The sequence below is a fragment of the Arachis hypogaea genome, chromosome 6 (genome assembly GCF_003086295.3).
Source record: "Arachis hypogaea cultivar Tifrunner chromosome 6, arahy.Tifrunner.gnm2.J5K5, whole genome shotgun sequence".
Lineage (NCBI taxonomy): Eukaryota > Viridiplantae > Streptophyta > Magnoliopsida > Fabales > Fabaceae > Arachis > Arachis hypogaea.
The window spans coordinates 111,699,608-111,709,220 of record NC_092041.1 but is presented as its reverse complement, the minus strand read 5'-3'; positions in this window follow the sequence as shown (position 1 = coordinate 111,709,220).

Here is a 9,613-nt window from a genome sequence, read left to right as displayed (position 1 = left end):
ATTTTTTTAAAAGATCTCTTACGAAAGTAAAAGTGATTTTATGTTTGGATGTTTCATATAAAAAGATCTTTTTATTTATCAATTATATTTGGGTAAAATAAGATAAAAAATACTTTTTTTTTGCCAATGAGTTATAGCTCAAATGGCATAGTCTCTCCATACTCAATTAAGAGGTTGCGGGTTCGAGTCTCCTATCTTTGATTAAAAAAGATAAAAATACTTTTTTGTTCATTTATTATGTAAAAAACATCTTTTTTTTAACAAATTTTTTTTTTTAAATGTAAATGGTAACTTCTCAAAAAAGATATTTTTTATTTTTCTAGTGTTTTTACTTTTATTACTAGAAATTTATCAAATACACTAAAAAAATTAAAAAAAAAACTTTTTTTTATTAAAATAATAACACCCAAACAAGTACTAAAAGTAGCTTATAAATAAGTTATTTTGTATTTGACTTTTTCGTTCTAAAAGTACTTATTTTAAAATAAATGTGATAACAAAATTTTATTAAGAGAAAAATCATTTTTTTTACTTATCTATAAGCATTTAAATAGCTTCTTAGAAAGCTACAATTTGATTTTAAAAATTGTACCAAACATTAATACTACTATTTTTTAATGGTAACTTCTCAAAAAAGATATTTTTTATTTTTCTAGTGTTTTTACTTTTATTACTAGAAATTTATCAAATACACTAAAAAAATTAAAAAAAAAACTTTTTTTTATTAAAATAATAACACCCAAACAAGTACTAAAAGTAGCTTATAAATAAGTTATTTTGTATTTGACTTTTTCGTTCTAAAAGTACTTATTTTAAAATAAATGTGATAACAAAATTTTATTAAGAGAAAAATCATTTTTTTTACTTATCTATAAGCATTTAAATAGCTTCTTAGAAAGCTACAATTTGATTTTAAAAATTGTACCAAACATTAATACTACTATTTTTTAATGGTAACTTCTCAAAAAAGATATTTTTTATTTTTCTAGTGTTTTTACTTTTATTACTAGAAATTTATCAAATACACTAAAAAAATTAAAAAAAAATCTTTTTTTTATTAAAATAATAACACCCAAACAAGTACTAAAAGTAGCTTATAAATAAGTTATTTTGTATTTGACTTTTTCGTTCTAAAAGTACTTATTTTAAAATAAATGTGATAACAAAATTTTATTAAGAGAAAAATCATTTTTTTTACTTATCTATAAGCATTTAAATAGCTTCTTAGAAAGCTACAATTTGATTTTAAAAATTGTACCAAACATTAATACTACTATTTTTCATAAGTCAAAAGTTCAAAAAAAATAGTTTTTAAAACTTTTCAAACAGGTCCTTAATAGTCACAATATTTAGGCTTTAATTTAAGTAGTTTCGTTTTGTGGGTGAGCCCAGGAGAAAAATGAGCAAGGTTGCAAAAACCAAATCGGTCAAGAATTAATAAAGAGTAAAGTATACTTTTTGTTCTTAAAGTTTTTGAAAAATTTTAAAAATACCCTTAAGTTTTAATTTGTTTTAATTTTATCCTTGATGTTTTAAATATACTTCAATTATATTCTTTTTGTTAATTTTTTTTATAGTCAATTAATAGTCAACTTTTTGTTTCCAATTTTAACCCCTAATCCTAACCGTGTTTGGCAGTTGGCACACTGCTTAATCCATCCTCTCCCTTTCTTCCCAATCTCATTCCATTCCAACAAACCAACACCTCCACTTTTCTTCCCAACCATCGCTCATCCTCTCATCCATCTCTCTCGCTGTAACCACTGGCACCACCACCAACCACCACCGCCAATCTCTATCTCTGTCTCTCACTCTCTTTTCTCTCATGCCAACTCTCATTCTCCCTTGCTTCTCATTGTCTCACCAACCACCGTGCACATTTTATCAATTCACACATTTGGCTCAATTGCAGAATGAAGTGCCAAAGCTACATCAATAGCAACGAGTTGAAAACACCAAAATTGAATATAAAAGAGTGATATTGACAAATTAATAACAAAACTATTTGGGCAATTAAACCCTAATTGTAGATCTGAACAAGAAATTAAACCTCGTCATTTCCATTGGGTTGTTTCTGAAACCAGTTAATGTTCAAGATCTGGACATGGGCAGAGGGAGAGGGAGAGTTGAGGCTGTCGGAGAGGGAAGTCATAGCGCACATAACGGCGGACCTCGAGGCACGGTGAATCACGAGCGGCGGAGCTCTAGGCGCAGTTAATCGTGGACGGTGGAGCATGAGCTTGAGGCGCCGTGAATGGTGGATGCTATGTGAGACTTGAGTGTGTGGGACTGGGAGAAGAGAAACGTGTGATCGGTATTCGGACCCTGTCTTTTGCTGCTTTATGATCATGAAAATGGAGATGGATGAGGGAGATGGATGAATGATGTTAGAGACGAAGATGGAGGTTGGTGGTGGCGCCGGTGGTTACAGCGAGAGAGATGGATGAGAGGATGAGCGATGGTTGGGAAGAAAAGTGGAGGTGTTGGTCTGTTCGAATGGAATGAGATTGGGAAAAAATGGAGAGGATGAATTAGGCAGTGTGCCAACTGCCAAACACACTTAGGATTAGGGGTTAAAATTTGAAACAAAAAATTGATTATTGGTTCACTATTAAAAAATTAACAAAAAAGATATAATTGAAGCATATTTAAAACATTAAGGATAAAATTGAAACAAATTAAAATTTAAAGGTATTTTTGAAATTTCCCGAAAATTTTAGAGACAAAAAGTATACTTTAATAACTAATTTATTAATTTAATGGTCTGACCAAAATTCAACCAAAATTCAATCGGTTTAATTAGAACACAATAAATAAAGATATCTCAATGCCTGTTCTAAACAAAACACAATAATTTATATTAGATGTAAGAAAATACATTGATGCTATAAAGATATCCCATATAAATCTTTAAAAATTATAGGAAAATTAATTAAAGCACGTACAAATAGCTCTTGAAAATAATATCTTACAATTTTCAGCAGAAAACATATATAAACAAAATATATAGACTAAACTTTCAGTATAAAAAATAAATCATTATAAAATACAGCAAAAATTTTTTTTTTATGTTTTTCTTTTGCCCAATCCTTCAAATTATGTATCGTATAATCCCAATTTCTCATTACTCTACGGATCACAACCTTTTTATCTTCGTGTTGCCAACAGAAGTCTAAAACTTCAACTCATCAAAAAGATAAAACAACAAAATTAAAAGAACCCCATTTACAAATACATTGTACACTATATACAATAAAAAATAAATAAAAGATAGAAAATTAAGTTGTTAGAATTCACTTTATAAAAACAGAGACAAGAACAAAAAATTACAACAAAAATTACACGTAACAAATAATCAGATTAAAATCAACAAGAACAAAAATAATGAAATTAAATAATCAGAGCCATCAACAAATAATCCTAATAAAAATCAGCAAGTAACAAATAATCAGATTAAAATCAATAAGAACAAAAATAATGAAATAAAACAATCAAAGCTATCAGCAAATAATCTTAACAAAATCAGCAAATAACAGATAATTAGATTAGAAACAGAATTATGACAACAAATTATGAAAAATAAACAGAATTAAAAAAATCAAAACCCTAAGACTTGAAAATTTTTACAATAGAATTTAAAAAGAAGAATCATAACAACAAATTATGACAAATAAAAGGAATTTAAAAACAGAATTAAGAAAAAATAAAAAATCTTAAGGTAGCGTTTGTAAGAGAGACTGAGATTAAGAGATAGAGACTAAGAGACAGAGACTGAAATAAGTCTCAATATTGTGTTTGGTGTAAAGTGGGAGACAGAAACTGAAATAACAATGAAACTCTAATTTAATTTGCACAAAGGGTAAAGTTAGAATTAATTAATTGAATTGGAGGTATTTTAGGTATAAAATGTTATTAAAGTTTCAATCTCCGTCCCCAAAAATTTCAGTCCTCTGTGTCCCCACTTTTTGGAGATATTGAAATACTGAAATTTTAGTACCAGTCTCTGGGCCAACAAATATGAAATTAAGTCTCAATTTCCGAGTCTTCATCCCAATACCTCAAAACAAACGCTACTTAAGAGACTGAAATTTTAGTACCAGTCTCTGGGCCAACAAATATGAAATTAAGTCTCAATTTCCGAGTCTTCATCCCAATACCTCAAAACAAACGCTACTTAAGAGACTGAAAGATGCAGTGACAGAGGCGGAGAGACTGGACGGTGGCGGAGAGGCTGGACGTTGCACGATTGGACAGCTGACGAACTGCGATAGAGCACGACGACGCTGAGAATGACAAAACACAAAGGCTCTCAGAAGTGAGAACGGATGGATGCTGATGAACTGCGACGGAGCACACGCGGCTGCTGGACGGTGTGAGACTTCGACAGACAACAGCAGAGAGGACTGGGACTGAGAAAAGAGAATGGAGTCTGAGACTGCGTGAGTGAGAGACGAGTTTGTGGTTTTCTGGGTTTTTGTGGCATGAGTGAGAGAGAGTACTGTATCTCTATAAACTATTAGGGTTGGTTTAGGTTGAGTGGAGTAAGATTAACTTATATGTATGTTTTGGTTCGGTTCGATTTGGTTCAAATTTTTAGTGTTAGAACTGAAAATCGAATCGAACCGAATAAAAACGGCAGAATTTTATTTTTTCGGTTTTTGATTTATTCAATTATCGATTTATTTGGTACGGTTGATTGGTTTTGTTCATATCAAATCGATTTTGAATACTCCTGCTGTCCACCAAAAAGGGAGCATAGGAGTTTGAGGTTCGTCAGGTGATACGGCGAACTTGTTCCCACAAAAAAAAGTTAGATTCCAAAATTTAAAGTTTAAATAATTTTTTTTTGAGAAATAATTTTTTTATAATAGAAAAAAATTCTAAATGAACATAATAGTTAGTAGAAAAATAATTAACTTAAAATATTTATCATATTTTATATATCATGATATCATTACTTGTACATGTATAAGTAGTTAGAGTTATGAGATGATAAAATTTATTTTTTTTACTACTTAGATGTAAATGACAATAGCATACTTAAATATCAACAAAAGTAAATAAAAGATAAAAAAATTTAAATAGACAACAACATAGAATAAAAAAAATTATTTTTGATAACAAATTTGATCCACATATAATATATCTATTCAGATTTACATATATAATAGTATATCAATAACCTAACAAATCAGTTTGAAACTAGAATGATAAAGATAAAATCTAACATAAAATATCAACAATAAATATTAAAATGTATGTTTTTTTTTTTTTTAAATTCCAACTCAAATCTAATAGTAAAGAGAATAAAATTAAAAAAATAAAAAATAAGAGAACAGTTTGGAACATAGTTATTAGAAATATTATTCTATAAATATTACTTAAAACTTAAAAATGTTTTAAAAATACTTATTAATTAATTTAAAACACTTAATTTTTAAAATATTTATAAATGTCAAAATCTTATCTTTTTCATAATTTTTAAAATCTAATAATTGATGAACCCAAAATATAAAAATAATTATATATATATCCAATTATATATTATTGTTAAGATAATAAAAAATATTTATTTATATTTACTGTATAGGTAGTCATAAAAAAAATAAGCTAATTTATCTTTTTACTTTTTCATTATTTATAAAAAAATAAGATCTTTTTAAATTTAAATCTATATTTTGACCTAACACTTTTAAAAGATGAAGACAAAATAAATATCTATGACATTTAATGATTTAAGTATAATTTAACTTTTATAAATAACTAATGTAAACCCCGTAAAATTAGCGAGTAATTAGTTAATAAATTAAATTTTAATAAAAAAATTAGAAATATAAATTTTATATTAAAATAGGATAGAGCTAATTAAAATGAGAATTTTGACACTAATTTCAAAAAATTTAGTCCAAGATTGGACCGAACGAGTCGAATCGGACCCAAACTGAACCCATGGCCCAGCCAGACTCATCAATTAAAGAAGACACAGCTTCCTTCTCCCTTCTTCTTCTCATTTACGCTGGGAAACACTTTTGGAAAGGGAGAGCAAGGAAGAAGGGTTTTAAACCCTTGAATCCATACAAACCACCATATCTCTTCCATCCGAGCTCCGATCGTCACACCGTTTGCATCCACCGCGTTGAACTTTACGAATCTACCAGAACAATTTCATAGGTAAGCCACAATCTCACTTCAGTCTCTCTACCCCTTGAATTTCGAAAATTAGTAAGTATCCAAGTTGAGAATTAGTTGATTTTGGTTCTCTAGGCTCAATCTACCTTGTGGAGCTTGTTGGACTTGCCTCTCTTGATCCGTGGGTACGGTAAGGATTCTCAACCCTAATTAAATTCTTGAATTTGTATATTGGGTATTGAGTTTGGGTGTGAACTATGTGAATTAGGCTTGTATATGAGTATATTGAAGTTGATTGAGTACATTGGAGGTTTGGTGGAGTTTGGAAAACCTTGCCTTGAAGATTTTGAACCTTGAGGATTGCTTTGGGTGCCTTAGTGATATCTCGGGGTATACGCGAAAATCGACCAAAGTATGATTTAGATTTTGCATATTTAATATATAATGTTTTGTGAAACCTTAGGTTAGAGGATCATAGGATAAGTTGGAATGATTAAGCATGATGAATGTTAGAGCTTGTAATAATGATTAATGACATAGATTGAGTATGTGTTGTGGTATTTGATTAACGATGGGTTGTTGGTAAGGATGTTTGAGCATAATTGGTGAATTGTTCATAGTTTTGTTATTTAATGTAGGAAATCTTGGAGCAAAATTGTATAATGTTGATGCTTGATGGATGATAGCAGGGTGTAGTATTATGTTATTGTGATATTGTGTGTTTTAGGACTCATGTTAAGTGTGGAATGGTTAATATTTAATGGTGAATCAATGAAATAGAGGTTGGAAGGTTTTTTGTGAAAAATTGTTTTTTTTGGACAAAATTCGGTGAGTCATAATTTGGCTTCCGAACTCCTAAATGATTTCAAACTTATTTTGTATGAAAATTAGGTTTGTGAAGTTTATGCCGTTCGAAGAACAGATGAAAAATGTTTTAAAACAAAAAAGTTATGCGCGTCGAAAGTTTGGGGTTTAAAATGACAAATCTGCAGATTTCAGATTTAGCAAATTTTCTTTGAAAAATGTACGCACACGCGTACGCGTGGCCCAAGCATATGCGTGGCATGGAAATTTTGTGCACGCATACACTCCATTCGCGGACTGTCGTCACCGCCTCCTCCATATGCGTACGCGAAAAAACCTATGCGTACGCGTATTGGGCCAGAATGCATGTCCACGCGTACGCATGGCCCACGCGTACACATGGCCTACGCATACGCGTGACATGGGGTGCTTGCGTATGCGAAACTCCCATGCGCATCTGTGCGCTTCTATGAGGCACCTATGCGTACGCGTAATGATCCATTTGCACGCCCACGCGTACGCGTGGCCCACGCGTACGCGTGACTCTCCTGTTTTTAGCAAAGCTGTTTTGTGTTTTAAAGCTCAATTTTGAACCTCCAAACCTCTGTTTTCATCCTTTTTAGCCCTAGAACATAATGATTGGCCTATTAATAACTTGGAGCCAGGTAATAGAGGTAACTTGGAAATGAAGTAAAAGTTAAAAGTGATGAGTATACGAGGAGAATGTGTATGCATGAAGGATATATGATGTTATGGCTATGATGAACAATTATGTAAAGAATATGAATGATTATGAATACTTATATGGCTTATGCATTTAATGTTATCTGAGATATGAGTTTCCCTGGGTAGAATATTGTGGCTTGCTACCACGTGTACCAGGTTGTGACTCGATACCCTGTTTATCCTGCGTCGTAAGGGTGACCGGGCACGTATAAATTTTCGGGAATGGTTATCCCCCCATTGAGTAAAATTATATATGGATGTATGATTTATGAATGAAATGAGAAAAAAGCTATGCATAGACTCATGGGGATGCGCGACGTGGGACAGTCCAAGGGTTTCGGACTTGTCGGGTTGGCTTGATAACCAACAGATGAGTCTCATCAGCCATAGGATAGGCATACATCATGTGCATTCTGTTTGTTTTGTCTGCTATGTATTACTTGGGAATGCCTAATTGAATATATATTATGCTAATTGTTATATTTGCTACCTGCACTACCTGCCTTCTTCTTGTGCTTGCAATTGTCTGTTTGTATGTCTTTGCTAAATCATTGGTGATGGAGGAGCGGAGAAAATGTGGACAGGTTTAGTGTTAAATTTAGGTTTAAGTTAAGTTTAGAATTCCCTAGACACCTACCCCTTTTATGGTTTTTGATTAGTAACTTAAGCTTTATAATCTGAGTGTTGGCATTCTAGGATTGCCTCTGGTATTTCCAAGACCTTATATACTATGTGCGTGGCACCTTTACCATGCTGAGAACCTCCGGTTCTCACCCCATACTATGTTGTTATTTTCAGATGCAGGTCGAAAGGCTCCTCGCTAGACGTCTGAACTTCTGAAGTGGAGTAGTCTCTGGGTTTTATTTTGATGTACAGCTTTATATATATGTACTTGACTTTCTCTCCGATCAACTTGTTTATTTTGTTCCTCTTAGAGGTTTAAGGAGAGTTAGGGTTTCAGCTATGTATTTTGGGTTTTCGGGATATATATATATATATATATATAAATATTCTCTGGCCAGCTTTAGTTTCGCAGGCTGAGTTAGGAACTTGTTATTCTGTACTTTTGACCCTGCATTCCCACTTTCTACTTAGTTATATCTATGATCTTTAGTTTTCTTTCCACGCAAGTAACCCAATTTTCTGAGTATTGCGCTTTTCATTTTGCGAACTTGTTTTACCCAATTTTCAAGGCTCCTAGTTTATTATATTCTTTCTGCTTTTATATGTCTATATTTTATTTTAGAGGTCGTAACACCACACTTCCTGTATTTTACGGCTTAAGCGTAAAGTTCTGTGTGGTAGGGTGTTACAATTAATATGTATTTTGTTTTATATTTACTTTTTTTACCAAAATAATATTATAACTATTAATTTTTAAACTATTTATTTTTCAATAAGATACATATGTTTATTGTGTACTTAATTTAGTATTTTAAAGGTCTTTAATTTTTAGTGATTTTATTTAAAAAATTGATATAAATAAGGTTATGACAAATATTAAAATGATGGAAAAAAAATACTTAATTAATAAATTGAAGAGTAAATAATATATTAAAAAATTAATTTCGTAAAAAAATAAAAAAACGGCTGAATAAGTACAGTAATGCCTGTTAAACCGCTCTAGTTTTAATAAAGAATATTAATACATTATATTAATATATAAATAATATGTTTTTTATTTTAAATAATATTTTTTTCAAAAATTACTAATAATTTAAGTTGTATTTAATTAAAAGACTAAATTTTAATTTGATTATATTGACAAATTATTAGTTAGTATCGTGAAGTTAATTATTATTTTTTCTTAGTTGATTTATTTATTTATTTTTTATTTTTATATTAAATCAAATTTACTAAGATAATTATTATTTTGTGTTAAATTTAACAAAATATTTTTACTATAAAACACAAAAAAAATAATTTATATTTTATTTTAGAGAGAATATTAATA